Source organism: Quercus suber, unplaced genomic scaffold (assembly GCF_002906115.3).
Source record: "Quercus suber isolate HL8 unplaced genomic scaffold, Cork oak 2.0 scaffold_261, whole genome shotgun sequence".
NCBI lineage: Eukaryota > Viridiplantae > Streptophyta > Magnoliopsida > Fagales > Fagaceae > Quercus > Quercus suber.
Genome location: NW_027069717.1, coordinates 920,170 through 943,413, shown reverse-complemented (window position 1 = coordinate 943,413; position 23,244 = coordinate 920,170).

Genomic DNA, 23,244 nt, shown 5'->3' with positions numbered 1-23,244 from the left:
TTGAAATTGGCATTAGCATTCGAGGGTTTCCTTTTGAAAACTGCTTTTACTATATCCTAGTAAATTCTTTTCAAAACTCAAAATATTTTCCAAAAAAGCTTTTCAAATGGTTTTCCAAAAAATGGCTATGAGGTATTTTCATATGTGTGAAGCTTTCCTACTTTCCTAAAGCATGCTACCGCTTTCCTTTACATGTGCGAACCTAGGGTAGTAAGATTTAATTTCTCCTACACCTTTATCTGTGCTTATATCTTTTATGCTTGGAAAGTCTTTCCCATTTTATTTCAAAATGCATGATGTCACCCCCCATATTGAGTCGAATCTATGCTCAGCGTTGAGGGGTAATGCTAGATGCGTATACCTTTGATAGTTACTAGATGCAAAATTGTAGGCTTTTCTTGGGTCCATGGGTGGACAAGATTATGCTGAAAAGACCCCCTTAATCCACTCTATCCCATAATTTCTATGAAGGGATAGATTAGATGATCGAGGTCCTCTCTAAGAATAGGACCAACTTACTAGTTAAGCTGTGTCTCACATAGTTGGCCTAGACTACATCAAAACCGTGAGAACTAGGAAAAGGCAAATTCGAGTGAACATCCTAGCCTAGGTAGAGGATATACGTTATAGGATTGTTTTCAATATGGGTCAAGGTGAAAATGTCCAGTTTTCATTTACAAGTTTGGCCTTTTTGCTTGCATCAAAGAGTCATGCTCTACTCCAAGTTCTATCCATCCTGTTTACACAACATCTATGATTAACTCCTAGGGAAAAGCAACCTTGTTGCTTGCACATTAGATCATATCTGGTCCCTAAGGGTTTCCAACCCTATATGAGCATGCATGCTTACACTAATGGCCATGTCATGTAAATGTGTACAGATAAAATTTGTGGCAAGTTGCCAAAACTCCGTGCCAAGGAGGACATTGCCCAAAGTTCAAGATCTTCTCCAAAAGGCAGGACCATTCAGAATGAAGCCTCTTCTTTGTAAATTTGAATTTCCTGGTATCGTAAAAGGCCCGCTACTGGAGCCATGGTCTATAGCCCATGATTTGGGGGCATTTTAAAAAACCAAATTTTGGAAAGGCATTACTTTTCCATGTAATCAAAGGAGAATGGTCCATCTTGCAATTTCAAGCATGATATGAAAGTTCTGGTTACTTGCCAAGCTTGTGCATTAATTCTGCATTTCTATAGAAACTCACCATGATAAATACCTAATCAAGGATCCAAGCCAATATTTCAAAAATGATAAGTGCATTTTACATAGACAAGAACCTAAACTAACTTCCTGTTCATTTTGTCTTTCCCCATTATCAAAGTTTCATATGTACCCCATTTCTCTCCTATCCCATTCTTTTCCTTTCCAGTATCCTAAAGGGAAAAGATAGCTCAAAGGAAACAATCTAAGTTACCACCACACCGTGATCTTATCATCACTAGGTCTCGTGCTAAAGAATGTCTACTGGTGGTCCTTCCTCTATAAAGGAAAAAACTCATAAGATCGCTATCCTGAAAGAGCAGATGGCAAAAATGATGCGTATGATGCAACAGCTAGTTGTAGGAAGGCAGTGAGAATCATCTGTTCCCACTCTAGAGAGCTCTATACCCCATTCTAAAAATGAAAACTGGCCATCGCTAGATCCGAATCAGGGACACACCACGCTGCCATTCAATCCACAAGGGAATAACTAAGAAGTAGATCCTTCTAAGGATAAAACCTTAGAGTCTGGTTGTGGTCAGGTCAATAGTCAACTGGAGACCCCGACTAAGAAAATCTGTATCATAGAAGGCTCCAGTGCCTAAGGAAGTGTTGATCTAGATAGCCTAACCAATTTCCCTCAGGTCATTATGCCTTCCAAGTTCAAGGCACCCAAGTTCGTCAAGTATGACAGCACTAGAGATCCCTGGGCCCATCTGCACATGTTCTGTAGGAAGATGGCACCCTATGGAGACAATCATCCTTTGTTCTACCAGAAAATCATCCTAAAGGGCCAAAGGGTGTTTCTTTTGCTTATACAACCCCAACTGCCTAGCCTTATCAGTAACAGGTTTAGCTAGCTTAGGCACATTAACAAGTATTCAATCAGATGGGAAGGCCCGATCAACCCCAATATCCCAAGGCGAAGCCACATAAATTCTCTCCGTTACCCATGCCCATGGCAAAGCTTTATGCTTATCTATTGGAGAAGAAGCTAGTGACTCTAGTATTCACGAGACATAGAAATGGTCCTCCTCTACCTAATTTTGACCTATCCAATAAATGTGAACACCATTTTGGGGCCGAAGGGCATACCTTAGAAGAGTGTACACAGCTTAGGCACCAAATCCAAGACCTTATTGACAACAAGCTAATACAGTTCGACAACATGACTGAGCCAAATGTTATTATTAATCCCTTACCTCCTCATTAGGAAAGGAATGTGAATCCTATTTTCACAATTGAAGAAAGGGTTATGGATTTCTCATCCCCTTTATTCCCTTGGAAAGCCATTCTATGGGCTCTTTAACCCAAAAGAATCACATTGCTTAAGAGAACATAGGAGCTCTAGGTTTTGATTGGGAAGTCTACTCATTCTATCACAATGGGGACCAACATGCCCTACTTGATTGTAGGGTGCTCAGGGCACAAGTTCAGAGTCTAGCCAACCGTGGTATCCTCTAGGTCGAAAGAGAAGTTGTGCAAAGGAGTGATTGCATGATAGCCAACTTATGCCTTCCAAGTACACAAGCAAGAACTAGCCATAGTGTTATGTCAATAGGATCAAGGAAAAACTGGGACAAATACTTGCAAGAGCGCCTCTATAAGGTTCCTCTAGGGATAGGGATGCCAACTCCTCTGACTTTGGTTGTTATCAAAGAGATCATAGAATCACCTATGGATTCAGGGGCCCCAGCTCCAAAGAAAGGACAAACTATACCAGCCATTAAAGGTTTCACTCCTTTAGTCTTAGCATTGTCTACAGTTGCAAAGCCATCTACAGGATTTATCCAGAAGGAAACCCTTGTTGCCCCCTCCATTCGAGGTTTTAATCCTCTAATTCTGCCAAGGTCTATCCAAGGAATCTTTGGGGCTCCTGGCCCAAAAGCTTTAGAAGCTGCTTTGCCTAGCCCAGTCATCATCAGTCCAAAGATGTTCTCCTTAGCGCCAAATCTGCAAACTCAAGAAGGTGTGGTCATCCACATGCCGAAGCCCTTCCCTTACATGGATAGCCATCGTGTCCTATGGAAGTATGATATGACTTCGATCTCCACCCAAACTAGAGAGGAAGAGGTTTTCTCTAATATCTCTTCAAGCCTAGCCAAAATCACTAGAAGTGGTCAATGTTATACTCTTAAGGAACTAGAAAAGAGAATGAAAGAGATTGGCAAGAGCACAGCTAAGCAAGTCAAGAATAGGGTCACCACTGAAGAAGCTGAGGAATTCTTGAAAACCATCCCAAAGGCTGATTATAGCGTGATTCAGCAGTTGAACAAATCTTCAGCTCAGATTTCTATTTTAGCCTTGTTGTTATCTTCCGAGGTCCATCGTGAAGCTGTATTGAAGGTGTTGAAGGAAACACATGTTCCGATCGATATTATAGACTCCTCCTTTTAGGGTATGGTATCATTGGTGTTGGCCAATAACCAAGTCTCCTTTTCAGATGATGAGTTGCCTCCAAAAAGTAGAGATTATACCTTGGCCATGCATATCGTAGTCAAGTGTGAAGACATGATTGTCACAAAGGTTTTAATCGACAATGGATCAACCCTCAATGTTTGCTCGATGGCCACTCCTTAAGTGCCTCAAAGTGGATATGTCTCTTATTAATCCTAGCACTATGATCATTAGAGCCATTAACGGCATGCACCGCAAAGTGCAAGCTGAAATCAAGCTAATGATTTTGATTAGCCCGAGATCCTTCATGGTTAACTACCAAGAGATTAAAGTGGTCTTTCAATGCAATACACTTTTAAGGAGGACTTGGTTCCATACAGTAAAAGCATGTGGACAAAATGAAAAATGGAGTCACCACCTAGTTTTTGCAATGGCCTAGGAACCATATATAGCAAAAGCATGGACATTTTGATCTTACTATTAGAGATATGGGTTCGGAGTTAAGGTACAGTCTTGGGAAGGTGTTAGGCACCCAAAACCGCCTAACCCTAGTGTTGGTTTCCCAACATTGTGTCTTGTGTCTTAACCTTATTAAAGGCACACTCAATACTTGTATCTAACTCACACACACACTAACATACATCTAGCAATCACCATGGCCTCAAACATCCCTAACCATACACCTATCATGGTTGCAAACAAATCCTACCATACATCTAATCATGGCATCCCCTATCATTCATCTAGCGCACTTCATCATATCACAAGCCCTAATCATTATACATCTAAACATGCTTCATCACAAATCATATTACATCATGCCCAAACATACATCTCATCACACCATCCTAGCATTCATCTAGTCATGGCATAACATATCGTCTCTATCAAGGTAGCACATGTATCATCAAATCGAAGCAAGGATATAGCAAGCACATAATGTTATCATCCAAAGGCATCAAGATCACAAACACAACCTCAAACCTAAACAATATCATGTCACAAATGCATGTATATTACAAATTCATGACTTACCTTGCAGCAACTTAGCACCTATGGCATTATGCATAACTAAGCCTAAAACACATAACTAAGCCTAAAACACTAAATCTAACACCCTAACATGCATTTTAAACATACAAAAACGTAAACTTAGACTAGATAAACATATTAAAGCATGTTATAACAAACTAACAAAGAAAAGAAAAGGAATTAAAGACAAAAAAGAAAAGAAATGAAAAAAGAAAAGTTTGAACTAATACCTCAAAGAAAAGCTCTTCAAGCTTGAATTTTGACCGTTCCCCTTGGTCAAATCTATTAACAAACCAATAAGAAAGTGACTAGTAATATTAAACTCAAAGATCAAGGCCAAAAAATGCCCTAATAGAAAGAAAATTAACTTTGATAGGCCAAGAATGTATTGACCCCTTTGGTAACTTAATAAAATTAATTAGCTAAGTGAAATTAATTAGATTCAATTACATGCAATAAACATGGTCGCATAAACAAATCACCAAATAACTAAATGTAGTTGACATTAAATTTGACACGGGTGATTTGTTTACGAATGGAGAAACCCACCGAGGCAAAACCCCACCGAGTGAATTTAATGTCACCACTCCCGTGAATCCACTATTATCAAAACAAGTGGTTACAAGTAAAGGAATCCCAGTACCTTATACCAATCTATAGCTAAACCCTTACCCCAATACCCAGTTGGACTTGTAATGTAGTGACAATCTCTCCTTTCAATGTATAGCTTCCAGTACATGACTATCCAATCAATGCACAGATCCAAGTACGTGACTAACATACTGTAAGGTTGAATTTAATCAACCATCTTGTAGGCTTTATTCCGTGCCAAATTTGCTTGTATTTTAGCATTTAGAAACCCTGTATTTAGGTGGGAATCATGTAAGGGTAGTGTGTGAGAGAGTGTGAAGAAAAACTCAAGTTTGTGCACTCAACAAGTGGCTCGCAACTGGATCTCGCGGCTCGCAAGTCACCAAAAGTGGCACATGTGTGGAGCATGCAGAGGAGCTGAATAGTCACACCAGTTGGAGCACTACAAGACAAAAAGTCCAAACTGGCCATTCAATTAGTTCACGACCTGAACTTGTGACTCAGTCAAGTCGCCAGTCCACTCTATTTTGGAAAAATTGACTCTTTGTATTCCATTCTCACTCTAGTATAAATACCCCCTTATACCCACGAAATGTAGAGAGCTTTCAGAGATAATTTTGAGAGAGAAACTCTAAAGAAAAACAAGATTCACTTATCAAATATATATATATATATATATAAAAGATAAATACAATGTTTGCTATCACTAAGTGGTCACAAGACCAATGTACAAAAAGGTAATGTATGTAAAAAGAAAGAAAAGAAAAGATACATAAATCCTCACTACATCCCTCATAAACAAAAAGAACACTCCCCCTAACAAAAATGTCTTATGCTAACTCTCCCCTTAAATACATGACTACTCTCATACCCAAAACTGCTCTCCTTTTTTTGTCACTGTAAAGTTGTGATTTACAACTATATTTTATATTGGCTTTATTCCATGACAAAATGTGTTGTAATTACTTTAATTCATTTCCTTGTATCTTGTGGGATTTAATTGTATTGGGTTTAGTATCAAGTTGGTGAAGACTCAAGCTTTATTGAAGATCAGTGGATCTCGCGGGTGTGTCGCTGGAAGCTAACCCGCGAAAGAGCCATGTGAGAAGTACATGACTGGAAGCTGAAGAGTCGTGTCTGGCTGTCGTTTTTGCGAGTGTCTCGCGGGTAAGGCCTTCCCGCGAGACAGTCGCGAAACATTCTGCCTGGAAGTTTTTTTAAAAGTGACTTTCTTACCCTTCACCTATACTATATATACCCTCATTACCCACAAATGTAATACAGGCTATTTCAGAGAGAAAAACTCTAGATAGGTTTTCTACAACACACACACTCTCTTTTGAGAGAGAGCTACTCCTCCTTAGTGAGAAATCATTGTAGCCTCTTCTCCATCCCTCTCCCATTATCATACCTTGAGAGGAGATTTGTACCCAAACACAACCCACACCTATTCAGAGTGTAGAGAGTGCTTTGGAGTTGCTGGGAAGCATTGGAAGAAGCCAAGGATGGCAGATGCAACATGGAGCTTGTTGTGGGATCTGGAGAACTAAGACAAGACACGGTTCTGAGAAGCCTTGTTGGAGTAGGAGCTTGGAGGGCTTAGGTACATCGGGTAGATTAGGCTTGGAGGGTCTCTTGCTAACCCATGTATCCCAACTGATTGTCTAGTGGATCGATTTCCGCTTGGAGGGCGGCGGAGAGGTTTTTCGCCGAGTTCTTCGGTTTCCTCTTCGCGAACACGTTTTGGTGTTTTCTGTGTTTGCATCCTTCTTCCCTACTCTTGTTTAATTCCATTATACTGCTGTGTTGCTTAGTTTATGGATTAGAGTAGCTTATTTGTTCATCCGCTCGCTTTTACACTATTCCGCACTTTGTATTAAAGTTGTGTAAAATCTATCGAGCGTAATTTTAATTGGGGTCTAAATAGCTCTTGTGTTTTCACACATTTTCGAGCTTTCAATTGAGTATCAGAGCAGGTACACTTGTTTTGGTTTCATTACCTAAGTGTGATCCTTGACCCCTTGTGTGTTTTGCCATGGATAATGCTTTACATGCTTGTATGGATGTTGTTGATTGTAACATGCCATGTGTTTGTGAAAATGCTCTATGAGTGTTTATCCTCATGATTGTGATGCCATGTTACATGAATCCTTGGGTGTTGTTGATATTCCTAGCACCAAACTCTTCAAGAAAAATGCTAAGAAGTTTCAAAAGAGTTTAAGCAAGTTATTTTGTGAAAAGGATGATTTGATTGCTAAGCTCAATGAATCCATCAAATTGGTTGAAAAATATAAGAAACTTGCTGAAAATTCTCTTGAAAAGCTGAAAGAGTTTGAGTGTTTGAATATGGACTTGATGCTAAACTTGTTTTGTCTAACAAACTTGTTGATGATCTTAAATCTGAAAATGAATCTCTTAAGATCATGCCAAGTGTTTGATTGCTGAACCTAATGTTAAAAATGATGAAAATGTATGTTGCAATCATGTTGTGGTACCCGATTTTGTGCCTAATGTGTGTTTTGCCTCAAAGGACAAATCGGTGACATTCCTCCACATAAAAGAAATCAAAAAGTGGAGAGAAAGGCTCTTAAGCCTAAGCCTTTGGTTAGGTCCAATCCTAGGGAATTGAGTGGATCTAAGTTTGTTCCAACTTGCCACCATTGCGGTGTGATTGGTCATATAAGGCCTCAATGTTCTAAGTTGAAGAGAGAACAAACCCAAGTTGCTAGATCCATTCCCAAAAAGCCTAATGGACCTAAACACATTGTTTGTCACCATTGTGGTACCTTTGGTCATCTAAGACCTCATTGCTCTAAGTTTCATGCTCTTAAAAGAATTAAAAGAAAAGAGAAACTTGAGCCTCTTGGAAGTTGTACTTTGCATGATAAACCGGATTTGAGTGAAAATAGCATGTTGTTAAAGAACGTGTTTAATGCTCTTAACTCCTTGACTATGTGCATCTCCGGTTCTCATTATCCCAACCCTCATCTCACTTCTCTTGAGACACTCATTCCAAGCAATCATTCCGTTTGGATGAGGAAGGGTTCTTATGGTTGAGCTTTTGCTCTTTTGGTCCTTGATCTAATTCTTTCGATCTTTGTAGGACCTTTCATGCATTGAATGTCATATCTTCATGCATTTGTACATTTTGCATTTATTTGTATGCATTGCTTTTGTTTTGATCTTTTTTTTATGTCTTTATTTCGTGTGTGTAAAAAATCCAAAACCACATAAAAAGTGAAAAATTCAAAAAGATTGATCGTATATGTTTGAGCACATTTCACATGTGAGTTTGGCCTAGTACCTTCGTACTAATGGCGTAGTGCATTTACGAGCTTAGCTTGTTCTGTATGCACATTTATCTTTGTGGAAGAAATCTTGAAAATTATGTGTGATTGTTATAAATAGATCTTCAAGCTTGTCATGAATGATTGGCCAATAGTCTTGATGGTCTTGATACTTGCATAGACTTGTGTCTATATCTCTTCCTACTTTATTTTTATGTTTTTGCAAAAGAGCTCACTAAATGTAAATCTCCAAATGAAAAGAGATATTGAGCTGCAAAACCCTGTCGCACATACTAGTATTTGACTAGGAAAAAGGGAAAGCAACTCTTTTAATGTAAATTGTATGGTGCTCAAAAAGCCAAAGGCTAAGTCTAAATGTTGAAATATCAAAAATTTCAAGCACCGTTCTCAAAATGAGATGTTTTGTTCAAAAATGAATCAATTGTTATGCTTTATGCAGAAGCCAAATGAAAAGCTTCTAAGTTGTGTATTCAATGTGTGGGAGGTCATATATACTCATTTCTATAATGGAGATAGTCCACTTGATTTCGTATCAGCTGTGTATGAATCGATTGAATTGATCATTGAAGCTTCACTCTAGTCTAAGGACTATTCCACACTTGATCCTCACACACAACACACAAGACTTTTGTTCAATGAATGTCTATTTCATTTGTGTGATTGTACATGTTCAAATGTGATGTGTGTGTGCTCAACCATATGTGGTTCATACCAAAAAGAATTTTTGTTCTTTTTGTTTGCTTTTGGAAGTAATTTGTATCACCCATGTTTTTCAAAGTTTTTAAAGTGTTTTTGAGTGAAAAAACATGTTTTCTGGGTGTTTTCGTGACTTATTTCATGTTTAAGTTCAGTCACAAGTGAAAGGGTCCTATTCGCAAGTTTTTCAGCTTTGGACAGAGAGTTTCGCGACTGTTTCGCGGCTGTTTCGCGAGTAAGGCTTACCTGCGAGATACCAGCGAAATTTTCGCGGGATTCTAAGTAGCGAGATACCTGCGAAAATTTTCAGATCAGCTTTTTAAAGGGCATTTCGTGGGTCAGTTGTTTTAAACGCCTCCCATCTTCTCCCAAACCCATGTTTTAATGTTTCTACATCAAAACCCAACTAAATTCAAGTGTTTTTCATTCCATAAACATCTCTAAGGTAATCTTTAACTCATTTCATTGATTTTGATCCTTAGATTACGTTTTTGGGGGTTTTATGTTCATAGTTGCGATTTTCTCAAATGGGAGTTGGAAAACTTAATTTTTGTCAATCTTTTTGATTGGGCTTTGTTTTAAATGATATTTTGCTTTGGATGGTGGCCCCTTGTGGCAAAAATATCATGTATTTAGGCAAGATTTTCATATGTTCTTGCATTGTTTATCATACATGTGTAGTGTGTGCACTTCAAGTGTTTGATAAAATGCCCAAATGGCATTTTCTCATTGTTTTGGACTCCGATGAGTACCAAATTTTGGGGATCACCATAATTATTCATGTTTATCATGTTTTGATCATTGGTGGTGTGTTTTGTACACTTTGCCTCTTAAGTACCTTGCTCATGCATTGGTCATGCATCTCACATGCACACTAGATGCACACTAGTTGCACCTTTGCTGCACACACTTGAACACCTGACATGTTTTTGCATTCACTCATGCTTGTTAAGTCTTTTTAGACCTTCTAACACATTTAACATGTTCTTATGTCTATGTCATGCCTAGGTCCACATCATGTTCCATTATTCTTAACATGTCATGTTCTTTATGCTTTGTAGCATTGTTTTAAAATGTTTTTGTCTAATGTTTGAGTTTCATTTTCTCATTCATCTTGCACCCCTCATGCATCATCTTCATATTTTCTTCTTTCCCTCCTTCCTCTTGATTCATTTGTCTATTCGTGACAAAAAGGGGGAGAATATTCCAGAGAGTATACCGGTGTGTTTCGTCATTTCTATGTGACTCATATGCACACTCTTAGGGGGAGAAATTCTACCCTGTGCACATTCGTAGGGGGAGAAAGCCATATGGGAGATGCATATACCAAGGGGGAGAAGACATTGTTTTTGAGAAAACCTTGATTTACTTTATGCTTGTTTTCCCGATGCTTTGTGTTACTTTTAGTATCTATGCTTTGCATCATGTTCTAGTGTTGAACACTTTTGTACCCATTATTGCTTTTGTAAGCTTTGAGGGTTGTTTCTAGCACTTTTGCATGTTTGTAGGCTTGTATGGTTTGTGCCATGTATTTGCAAAAACTTTGCATATGCAGCCTTTGTGCTTTGTGTTTTGGTACTTGTTAATGCTTTGCATTACCCTAAGTACAACACTCTTGTGCCCTTGTAGGATTATTCCTAGATGCATATATGTTTGTATGCATTGGTTGAGTGTTGGACTTGCAAATGATTCTCTTCAATTGAGTTTATCATTTTTGCATGTCCGAATGTTCATTCCTTGTGTGAATGAACGTAGTAATCATTTTTGCTTAAGTGACTACTAGTGTTGATCTTGCCATGAATTATTACTTTTATGCCTATGTTCATTTTTGCTTGATCATGCTTATTTTGCTCCATATGCATATTAAGTTTTCTGCGTACAATGATATTGCTATGTTGTTGTGTTTTAGGAGTTACTTATTTATATGTTCAAGAGCTTTTCAGAATCTAGAGTTAGGTGTGAGTGAGTTTTCCAACTGTTCCTAACTCACGTTTAAGTCTAGAGTTTGTTGTAGGGTTTTGTCACAGAATAGTCAAAGGGGGAGATTGTAAGGTTGAATTTAATCAACCATCTAATTGGCTTTATTCCGTAACCAATTTGCTTGTAATTTAGCACTTAGTAACCCTATATTTAGGTGGGAAAATTGTAAGGGTAGTGTGTGAGAAGATGTGAAGAAAAGCTCAAGAGTGTGCAAGAAAAACAGAGTCTCGCGACTAGGACTCGCGGGTGGTTCGCGACTAGCAAGCCGCGAAAGGCAGTCACGTGAGAGGCACACTGGGAAGCTGAAGGGTCGCGCCAGCTATCATGCTACAGGACAAAAGTTCCAGTCTGGCCAGGCCGTTATGTCGCGACTTGATTTCGCGACTTGGACAAGCCGCGAGATCAAGTCGCCAACTTGCCCTATTTGGCAAAAACTGATGTTTTGCATTCCCTTCTCACCCTACTATATATACTCCCTTATACCCATCATATTGAGAAAGCTTCCAGAGAGAATTTTGTGAGAGAAAACCCTAGAGAAATACAAGATTGATTCATCCCCAATCTTCATCTAAAGAGACTACAAATTCCTCTACTCTCTTCCTCTCCATTGTCATACCCTTGAGAGGTCATTTACCAAACCCTTGTCTCACCACACCCACGTTTGTGAGAAGGTTTATTTGGTGCTTAGGGAAGCAGTTTGGGAAGGAACCAATATACATTGGTTGATGCTATAGTCAAGTAGCGGAATCCGGGAAGCTAGAGAAGAAATAGGTTCGGCGTAACCTCGTTGGAGTAAGAAGCTTGGAGGGCTTAGGTACTTGGGTAGATTAGGCTTGGAGGGTCTTCTGCTGTTCATGTATCCCAACTACATTCTTTAGTGGATTATTTGACCGCTTGGAGGGCGGCGGAGAGGTTTTACGCCGAGGACTTCGGTTTCCTCTTCGATAACACATCGTATGTTGTCCGTGTGCTTGCATCTTCTTTTCCTTTACCTTTGCCTTATATTTACTGCTGTGGATGTGTTTATATTTGGCTTAGATTGTTCTATCAATTCTGTTATAAGCTTGTTATCATATTCCGCACATTAATTGTTTGATATAAAGCTTGAATTGGTATTTTTGTAATTTAGGGTCTAAACGTTCAAAGGTGTTTTATACCCTTTTTGAACTTTCAGTCACGAATGACAAAGGACAAGTCACTGAGAAGCAATCATTTCTTCATCACTGGAAGAGCTAGCATCCTCATTCTCATCCTCATCATCTTCCTTATCATCACTAGAGCCATCGACATAGTCCTTGTCCTTGGAAGCCTGTGGAGATGGAGAGGGAGATGGAGATGCGGCAAAGCCACCCATGCGAGCCTGTCATCGTGTGATACGACTAACATAGGTGTTCACCTAACACCACTCATCACTAAGAGTGTCAAGGCGAGCATTTTATGCGCTCAAGATGCACCATGATGGTCGCTAGTATCACACCACCACTCGAAGAAGAGGGAGCAAATGTGGATGTACTGGAAGAGGCTAAAGGAGTTATCGTCTCAATCCAACCACTTCGATCAAAGTTGGGCCTTGCTCCATCTAATGGATACCGTGCTAATGGCATCCGTTATGATGAAGTAGGGAGACTCGAGATAAGAGACAGAGGAGTGGCGAATGATCCTCGTGATAGTAGAAGGAAAGATAAGCTTATCACGGGTTGTCGTAACCTTATAGACATCTACGAGGGAGAGTATGAAAGGAGAGGGAAACTTAATAGTAAGGACCTTAATGAGGGACAGCGAAAAGCAAGCACATGGCTCAATAATAGAATTATAGTGAGACAAGAGATGTAGAACAAATGTCATCACCATATTCAGGAACCTCGGACCTTTTGCAAAGCCTGAGCAAGGGGTGTTTTAACAGTCACCCCAAGATGAAGGTGTCTCATAAAAAAGAGACAGTAGTTTATCCTTGGACACAGTCCTCAGATGTGAACATCCGAGGTAATTAGGATGCAAATCCCTCAGAACATGTAGTACATCAGAGATAAGTTCCAGAATAACTACTATACAAGTATCTCGAAAGGAAGTAATGAAACGAGGTATGGAATAATCAAGACCGTGCATATTGGAGTAAAACTCTTGTATGATCACGGAGGGACAACTCATGGGTATCTCATAAAGAGATTCCTAATCCCGCTTGTATATGTTAGTTGGTATAGTAGTATCGGAAAAGTTTGATAAGGTAACATGGCATTCCGAATGAATGTCACGTTTGGAGAAGTTCTCCAAGAAGTCCTGATGGATTTTCTCATCGCGGAATCAGACATGTAAAGGAGTGGAATCAAAAGATGGTGCCTTAGAATGAAGAGGGTTCTGGGACAGAGTAGTTTTTTGCTTGGGTGCCATGCACAGACTATCCGAGAGAGAGAGAGACACACACACACAAGCAAAAAGCACCATCAATAGATTGTACCATAAAGGAAATGAAAAGGTATGTATGCATGAACAATGCATAATCATATGACATGCAAAGAAAAATGCATCATGAGCTCAGCCTAATCCAATCTACTAGCACACAAGGTTCCAACATATAAAACACACATATATAATGCATGAAACATTGTGAGAAGGCAACTGTAATGCAATGCATGAGCATATAACATCATTTAAGCAAAACCAAACCCAAAAATTTCAAAAAATTCTCATTAGTTTTCAAAAACCCCAAAAATTCCACAAAAACCCAAAGCCTAGGTCTAAATCCATGAAATGCATGAAGAATGAGAGATTAGAGATCATACCAGTGAAGAAAGGATCACGCTAGGTCAAAATCTAAGATGGTTTGATGCTTTGATAAAGAAGAGTGTTTGGGGGAGAAAAAAGAAGTTTTCTATTGAGATAAATCGAAGAGAAATGAATCTGATTTTGCGTTGGACCTATTTAAGGAAAACGTATCTCGATGCATTGAAGATCTATGAAGATTCTGTCAAGCACTATTTCTTAACAGATGAATTTTTCAAGGTGCTGTCGAGAATCTGTTGACGACAAAATACCTTGATGGATTAAGCTTCTATCAAGAATCTATCGGCTAGATAGAAACTTTCTTGATGGATCGAGAATCTGTTGAAAAGCTATCAAGAAAAATTCCAAAAAGCTTCAATGGATCGAAGATGTAATAAGATCTATTGAGAAAAGAAGTCCAAGGGACTTAATAGATAACTATTTGTCGAGATCCATTGAGAAGATGTCGAGCTAGATAAAAACACTTTTTTAAAAAGAAGCAAAACACAAAAATGAATGCAATCAAGCAAGCTACTCAGCCAAAGATCCAATCAACATATTAAGCTCTCAAAAACATCTCTCAACAAGAAAAATACAAAGCATTAAAGATCCAAAACACATACACACACTAAACAAGTCTAACCAATTTTATATTTCAAAAACGAGTCAAGACAGTTTAGTGAGCATACATTAACACATGTATTCCTTGTGATGGCCAAATCACATTGTAGCTACACGTGTATCAAAAGTAGAAAAGAATTTTGCTTGTTGTGTGTGAAAAACATCGCAAGATTGCATAAATATCTCATGTTATGATGATTTGAGACATGAGAAAATCAATTTAACTCACACACAATCATAACTACTTGATGGGGACTATCACCTTTGAGATACAACCTATAACTCCCACATCTTCTAGAAACACGATTACAATCATAATTAAATGCATTTTGATTCTTTTTGGTTTTGTTTTTCTTTACATATTTTTTCTTTTGAGCATATCATACATGGGCATATAAGAGAGAGAAGAAATTCCCAATTATGTTAAGCTTAAACATCATAATTTTGCTATGCTGAAGCACATAGATGTTTTATATGATTGGCAGGCTTTAGTGGTGAGGTGGTTATTTATGCCTTTCTCTAAGGATTTTTTAGTCCTTTCCATCAAAAAGAGTGATATGAGTGTTAAGTACAAGACATTACTTAATCATACTCATCACAAACATGAGCCATAAAGCCCACTTGCTTATTTGTGCATTGAAATGCTCATCTAGGCTAAAAAAGATACAAAGTTTAGAAAACTTTGTTTCAATGGCCATCTAAGGTACACAAGTACCAATGTACAAAAAGCACATAATGTTTTAGTATTTTTCTAATTTTTCATTTTTTTTTTATGAAAAACAAAATAAAACAATACTGAAAACAAACAAACAAAAACATGTTAAAAAAAGCATAGCATAAAACTAGACTGACTCAAAAATAAGAAAGAAAAACACACAAGTAATGCATAAACAAAAAGAAAGGGAAAGAGAGAAAAAGTGACTCTCACTTTAAGCCTTTTTCCTTCCACATCTTGGAAGAACTTTTTTGTTGAGTGAACCTTTGATCCGGTGGTGAGGGGGAAGAATTGAAACCATTCAAGTTTGAAAGGAACATGAGGGCCATAAGAAGATCTCCAAGAGGAGCAAAAGAGGATGGAAACTAATTCTAGTTTCCAAATGAAATCATACTATTGCTTTGTTGAGTGACTAACCACTTGTAGCAATTAGTAGCTCCACAGTGACGATAGAAATGCTACTTCTTCTATTTAGACTTTTGTTTATTGCCCTTCTTAGCCCTAAGGTTTTTAGTCTTTTTCTTTTCAAGTTTAGGAGGTCCTCCTAAGATAGATTTACTCTTGTTTATGTTCTCACTAGCTAAAATAATTTTAACATCATTGTTCTTAGAATCAACATTATTAGCAGGTGAAACAAACACAGAAGTACTAAAAAAAAGCAATATTAGGAGAAGAGAAATCATACCCTAAACCGGTTCTATCAGAAGCAGATTTTTGAAAGCTAAGCATCTCATCATACACTTCGCTTTCAGCTTCTTGGTCTTTTCAGCCAAGAAATTGTTCTTAAACCACAGTGCTCCAATTGTCTGATTAGTTTCATCAAACTTTGTGAAGAGCTCTTCTTGATCAAGTTTCACATCACTCAGCTTCTTGGTGGCTAGCTTATATAATTTCTCATGCTTCTTAGAAGCCTTGTACAAGTTTTCATTATTGTATGGATATCATCTTGGTCATCCATTTTCTCAAACTTAGATTTCTCTTCATCATCTACTGTTTCCGAAACCCCATCAGTAGGATTAACTGTAGTAGTGAAGGCATTCAAGATTCCATCGTCATCATTGTCATCTGAATTATCCTCAAGCTCGATGTCACTGAAGGTAGCAACAAGGGCCTCGCTTTTTCCAATAGTCTTAAGATAAGTTGAATATTCTTGTTTCATGTATCCAAAACCTTGATATTCGAAGCATTTTGGTCCAGAGGGAATAGTGTATTGACTGCATTCCTTAGCATCCTTCTTTCCTCTATCAGCATTCTTAAACTAAGATGAGCTAGACAGCTTATGGTCTTTATCAAATCCCTTTGCATTGGCATTCTTCATGAACTTTTTGAATTGTCTCGTGATATAGGATTTCATCTTAGAATCTTCATCATCCGAAGACTCATCAATATCACTAATTTTGGCCTTCAAAGCCATGCTCTTACTCATGCTTAATTTCCCTATCCTAGTCAAACCCAATTCATAGGTTTGCAAGTTCCCAACCAATTCTGTTAAAGGAATTTGTTGAATGTCCTTTGATTCCTCAATGGTGGTGATTTTGGCATGAAATCTCTCCGATAGAGATCTGAGCACATCTCTTACAATCTTGGGTTCAAGAATGGTTTTCCTAAGATTAAAGGTAGAGTCCACTATGTCCTTCAGTTTGGCATAGAACTCATCAAACGATTCATCATCCTCCATATTAATCTCTTCAAAGCTCATAGTAAGCCTTTAAAGCTTTGAATCCTTGACAGCCTTAGTCCCTTCATAGGTTGTTTAGAGGATAGTCCATGCTTCCTTAGCAGTTTCAGTTGAGGATTTCTTCTTGAACTCCTCATTGGTGACTTCATTGAATTAGGCATTCAATGCTCTGCTGTTGAAGTTTGCTGCTTCAATCTTAGCATCATCCCAATCGGCCGACACCTCCTTTGGCTTAGTCCAACCAATCTCCACACCTTGCCACACCTTCTCATCTAAAGACTATAAGAAAGCTTTCATGCGTACTTTCCAGTATGCATAGTCAGTGCCATCAAATAAAGGAGGGATAATTAAAGATTGTCCTCTATCCATGATAAACATAGGTCAATGGATCATACATCAAAAATTAACCCCAATCAGAGTGTACCCACTTTAATACCACTTGATAGGCCAAGAATGTATTGACCTCTTTGGTAACTTAATCAAATTAGTTAGCCAGGTGAAATTAATTAGATTGAATTACATGCAATAAGCGTGGTAGTACAAACAAATCACCAAATAACTAAATGTATCGAAAATTAAATTTGACACGGGTGATTTGTTTATGAATGGGGAAAACCATCGAGGCAAAACTCCATCGAGTGAATTTAAGGTCACCACTCCTGAGAATCCACTATTATCAAAACAAGTAGTTACAAGTAAAGGAATCCCAGTACCTTATACCAACCTACAGTTGAACCCTTACCCCAATACCCAATTGGTCTTGTAATGTAGTGACAATCTCTCCTTTCAATGCACGACTCTTAGTACGTGACTAATCAATCGATGCATGGATCGAAGTACATGACTAACACACCAACTTGAGAAGGATGTTGGCTACAAAGTTCTTTAGCTCATCTACATGATGAAGGTTAAGAAGCTCCTTGGTTACAAAACCCTTAGTGCACAAACACAACAATTTCTTTGAGAGAAAGATGAACTAGGGCAAATTGTCTCTGTTCATAATTTAAGTGAATAATCACTTTGAGTCTAGTTGCATCATCTTTGAAGGCCTTTTAAATAATCCTTATATATGTCTAGGGTTGTGAGAAAATAAATCCTACACAAATACACATGGATATGCACAAAATCAGATATGAAAATCTAAATTTCATAATTCTCGATAGATACAACTGTCGATCAATTTGTCGAGCTTCAAATATTAAATCTCGATAGATACATTTGTCGAGCTTTAATGAACAACACTTCTTCACTTGATTCTTGGACAAATTTACATGACTATAATACTTGGACTTGAACTCTTGTTCCTTGAAGTATTAAACATGTCCTAAATTTACCCAAATACAAGTAAAGTGCATTTTGTCAAAGGATTAGCCAATTATATATGACATATGTTCTTAACATGTTCCACATATGTCCTGACACACTTGACCTTTTTGATTCACTATTTCTTGTGAATCATAGTGTTTTCCTATGAGATTTCTGTGTGTGTTGAAAATATACCATGTAAGGCTAGTTATAATGCAAAGAAAGGGGTTCCAAATGATCCCCAGACAATGTGGGATTCGTTCCAGACCTTAACATAAATGCAAAAAACTTTCCTTGTATAGTTTTTTGGAAATTGCTATGCGTGCACAGGATCAGGCTTAAGCACGCATGCAGAAAGCTGTGTGCGCAGGGTGATTCTTGCGTGTGCATAACGAAGGTTTCCTTTGGCCTTATTTTTCAAAAATTGATTTACTTGCTCATTAAAAGTTATATTTTTCATTTTAACACTTCTCAAGTCAATTTAATTTTTGATTGGACCTTAAACCAACCTTAGGTCTTGGAACTCAGCATCATTGGGGAATGGGGGCCCGTGTCATAAGGGGTACAAAATGTGGTGTCTATAGTGCAATTACGTTTATAGCTAAAGAGCCCATAACTATCTTCCAGGAGACATCGATCCCCTACATCAATGCCAATGCTTTTCGAGAAGTGTCTTTCCATAGCTTTGAGTTAGTTTCCATGATTCACGATGCTTTAGAGTTTAAGTCTAGCTGGCCCGTAGTAGTTCTAATGGCCACTAAGGAAATGCTTAAGTTTGGATACCAACTAGGCCAAGGCCTTGGAGTTGTAGGACATGGGAGCCTTGCTCTCGTTAAACTCTCAAATAATAAAGGAAGATTCAATTTGGGGTACGAACCCACTCATGAAGAACTCTTTCAAGCTTCCAGAGGCAAGAAGAGGAAATGCACAACTTTAGGAATGCCAATTCCCCATATCAGGACCACTTTTCCAGATCCTTTCAAGGAGTTGGAAGATAAGGAGCCTGATCTAGCTTGCATTATTTAGTTCTATCCCAAGAGTTCTCCATGAACGCTATCATATCTAACAAAGATAATCCAACTTCTACTATCCGACTAAGGATGCCAGGTGAGATAGCAAGCCTTTGGACAATCGAGCCTTGCTTTGTGGTTGCACTGGCTGAGTAAGGAGTATTCCATCATCGAGTGATTGGGCCTCCCAATCACCTGAGAGGTTGGAATAGCATATCTAGTTTGTTTTGCATGCTTATGTCATTTCCTGCTTTATTTGTATTCCCTATTCATTTCCCCAATTTGTTTTCCCAAAAACAACAACAAAAACAAAAAAAAAAAAAAAACAAAAAAACAAAAAAACAAAAAAAAGAAGAAGAGAATTTCCCTTTTATCGTTATCAGGCATGAACTTTATTTTCCCACTACCCATAATCCATTAATGAAATATTCACTATATTATTTAGGAAATTCTTGCATCTCTCTTTATTTTCTTTCCTATGAATATGTGTGTACAAATTATCTTATGTTTCTTTGTATATGTTCCACTCTATAGTATCTGTTTTGAGTCCCAAATGGGTACATCATCCCTTTACCATGACGAGGGTGTAGATGATGTGAATGAGACAATAGAGTTGGATTATGATGTTAAAGGAATGGAAGAGGTCCTGAACTTACCTCAAGACATCTTAGAAGCTTTGAACAAAGAGAGTGACTAGTCTAAGACCAATATAGAAGAGACAGAGGTGATAAATCTAGTCAACAAAGGCAAGAAAAAAGAACTTGTCAAGATCAGGGTAAACTTTCCAAAAGACATGAAAGACGAGCTCGTAGCTCTATTGAGGGAATTTAAGGAAATCTTTGCTTGGTCTTATCAAGATATGCCAGGACTGGATACTGAAATCGATGTACACAGGATTCTAGTTAATTTCAAATGCCCCCAGTGTGGCAAGCTCTCCAAAGGATGAAATCAGAGATTATCCTGAAAATAAAAGAAGAAGTAGAAGCAGTTGAAAAGCTAGTTTTCTTACAGCCATAGCCTACTTTAATTGGGTTGCCAACATTGTTCTCGTGCCAAAGAAAGATGGGAAAATACATATGTATGTCAATTATAGGGATTTGAATTAAGCCAGCCCGAAGGATAAATTTTCCCTGCCACATATCATTACCTTGATTGATAACACCGCGACCAACATGTTCTTCTCCTTTATGGATGCATTCTTGGGTTATAATCAGATCAAGATGGTTGAAGAGGACAAAGCTAAGACATCATTCACCACTCATTGGGGAACCTATACCTCCAACATCATGCCATTTGACTTGAAGAATGCTGGGGCAACCTACCAACAAGCCATGGTAACCTTATTCCATGATATGATGTATAAGGAGATCGAAGTCTATGTGGATTATATGATGGCCAAGTCACGCACTCCTAGAGATCATTTGATAGATTTGAGAAAGCTATTCAAGTGCCTCGTCAAGTACAGGTTGAGGCTTAACCCTAACCAGTGCATCTTTGAAGTTAGTTTAGGGAAATTGCTCGGCTTCATAGTTAGCCAAAGAGGACACGCCTGTGCCAAAAACCAAGAAACAAGTTCAAAGATTCTTAGGAAGGATCAATTACATAGCTCGCTTCATAATGTAGTTGACAGCCATGTGCAATCCCTTGTTCAATGCATATGGTTGAACAAACAAGAGATCTAAATGTTGTCCTCTTTTGATAGGATCTAGTATCTCTCTAAGTGTGGGTAAGCTCCTTAAAGCTAAAGGGATAGATCAATAGGTCACTCATAACTAAGTGGGCCATGATTCTAACCTTAGGCCCAAATGGACCGTAATGGATTGGTGGCAAACCGTTAACGTACTCAAAACCCATTATAGGCAATTACACGGATTGTGAGTCAGTGGGATGAATTTCGGAAGATTTTGGCCCTAATGGAGCCTCCACCTTCCCACTCATCACGAACCATGGCAAAGGACAAAGAACCCAAGTGAAAGTGTGTGTAAAAAATATTAACAAAGCCTCAATTAAGATTAATAAATGGAACACATTGGAATCAAACTCTCTATTCCTAGTAGATTTGCCATTGTAGGCATAAGCACTCGCAAATACGTGGTGTCATCTTTGCGGTTTGGGGGAGTACACCTTGGCCTAGGGTGGACCATGGTAGAGAAATGGAGTCGCCACCTTGATTAGGTCTAGGAATCATAAATATAGCGCCCTTCGTGGAATGACTGATCTTTTACTAGAATATGTGTTCGAAGTTTAGGTATGGGGATGGGAAGGTGTTAAGCACCCAACCCTACTCGAGCCATGGGTTCGCTTCCTCTTATTGTGTTCCAAGTCTTAATCTCATTAAAGGCGGGTTCAATATGTTATTCTAACTCACACACACTCTAGCATGCATCTAAGGCACACAACATGCAATCAATCATTCCAAGCCTAACATTCATCTATCATGGAATTTAAACAAACATCCCCAAGGGTAGAAACTCCACGTGGCAGAATCAACAAAATATGTTAAAGCATCTAAACACCATAGGCATGGTATTCAGCCAAGCTGTTTGTGTTATTTAGACATATCAAGCTCATACTCTAACCAATGCATGTTCATGTGAGTACATGACTTACCTCACTTACCTCATCACATCACAACACCTATGCATCAATGCATATTCATGTTCATATGCATGTTCTTGGTATCCAAGTAAATCAAAACCCTAATAAACATAAAGGCACGAAACAAAGCAAAGTGAGACAAAACAGGTTAAATAAATGTATACAGATGTGAAAACTAGGTTAAATAGAGGCTAAACATGTAGATAAAACCAAGGAAAAACAAACAAAAGGTGTTAAGATCTTTGGGCAAGAGTATGCATTCGCATACATAGGGCATGCGTACGCAGCCCATCTGTATGCATACGCAAACTACGAGTATGCATACGCATGCAAGTAGCATGCGCACGCATACACGTCCTAAGAACCCTAACTTAAAAACTATAGAACAGAAACATGAAAACAAAGAAACTAACAACCTAACATGCTCAGAAATAAACACAAAGGAAACCTTTGCTTAAGCAAACATATTAGAACACATAAACTCAAATAAAAACATCTATGAACAAGGAAAATCAAAGGAAAGCAAAGAGCCAAAATTAAAAACTTTACCTTAACATTAGAACTCTCTAGAGCTTGATTTTGACCATTCCCCTCAGTCAATCTATTCACAACCAAATCAAAGATGAGTTAGTTAACTTAGAACTCAAAGATTAAGACCTAAAAGGACCTCAATCAAACAAAATTTTACTTGAGGATGTTTTGTGAAAAACTCCCTCTTTAATTCACTATTTTCTAATGAATCTTATGTGTTTTACCACTAGAATTTGTCCTCCTTAAAAATGTATCATTTATGGCTTTATATAGTTGAAAAATAGGGATTTGGGGCAGCTCATAGACGATATGGTATTTGTTCCAAACCAAGTTTTAATGCATAAAACCTTTCATTTCATAGTTTCTGGAATCTTAGCATGTATGCATATGCATGCATGAAGCATGCGCACGTAGAGCTTGAGCGTGCGTGCAAATATGTGTGTATGTGTACTCAAGCCTTAGGGTTTTTTTGGTCTTTATTTTCCAAAAATAGTTTTATTCTTCTAAAAATAATTTATATTTTCCACAGATGCTTTCTTCAAGTCAATTTTTATCTGAGCGAGCCTTAAACCAACCTTGGGTTTTAAAATTCTAACATCATTGGGTAATAGGGGCTCGAGTCGTAAAGGGTACAAAATACGGTGTCTACACGGAGTTGCTTGGTTAAAAATCCTCTCAATTTAGACTCCAAAGGAAGCCCCAGTTTAAACATGTTTACTGCTATTTCTTTGTTATTTCCACCGATCTTGTTATACAACTCCCAGTACTAGTCAAAATAGGCATGCAAGGTCTCCCTTTCCCCAATAGACATTGACAATAGG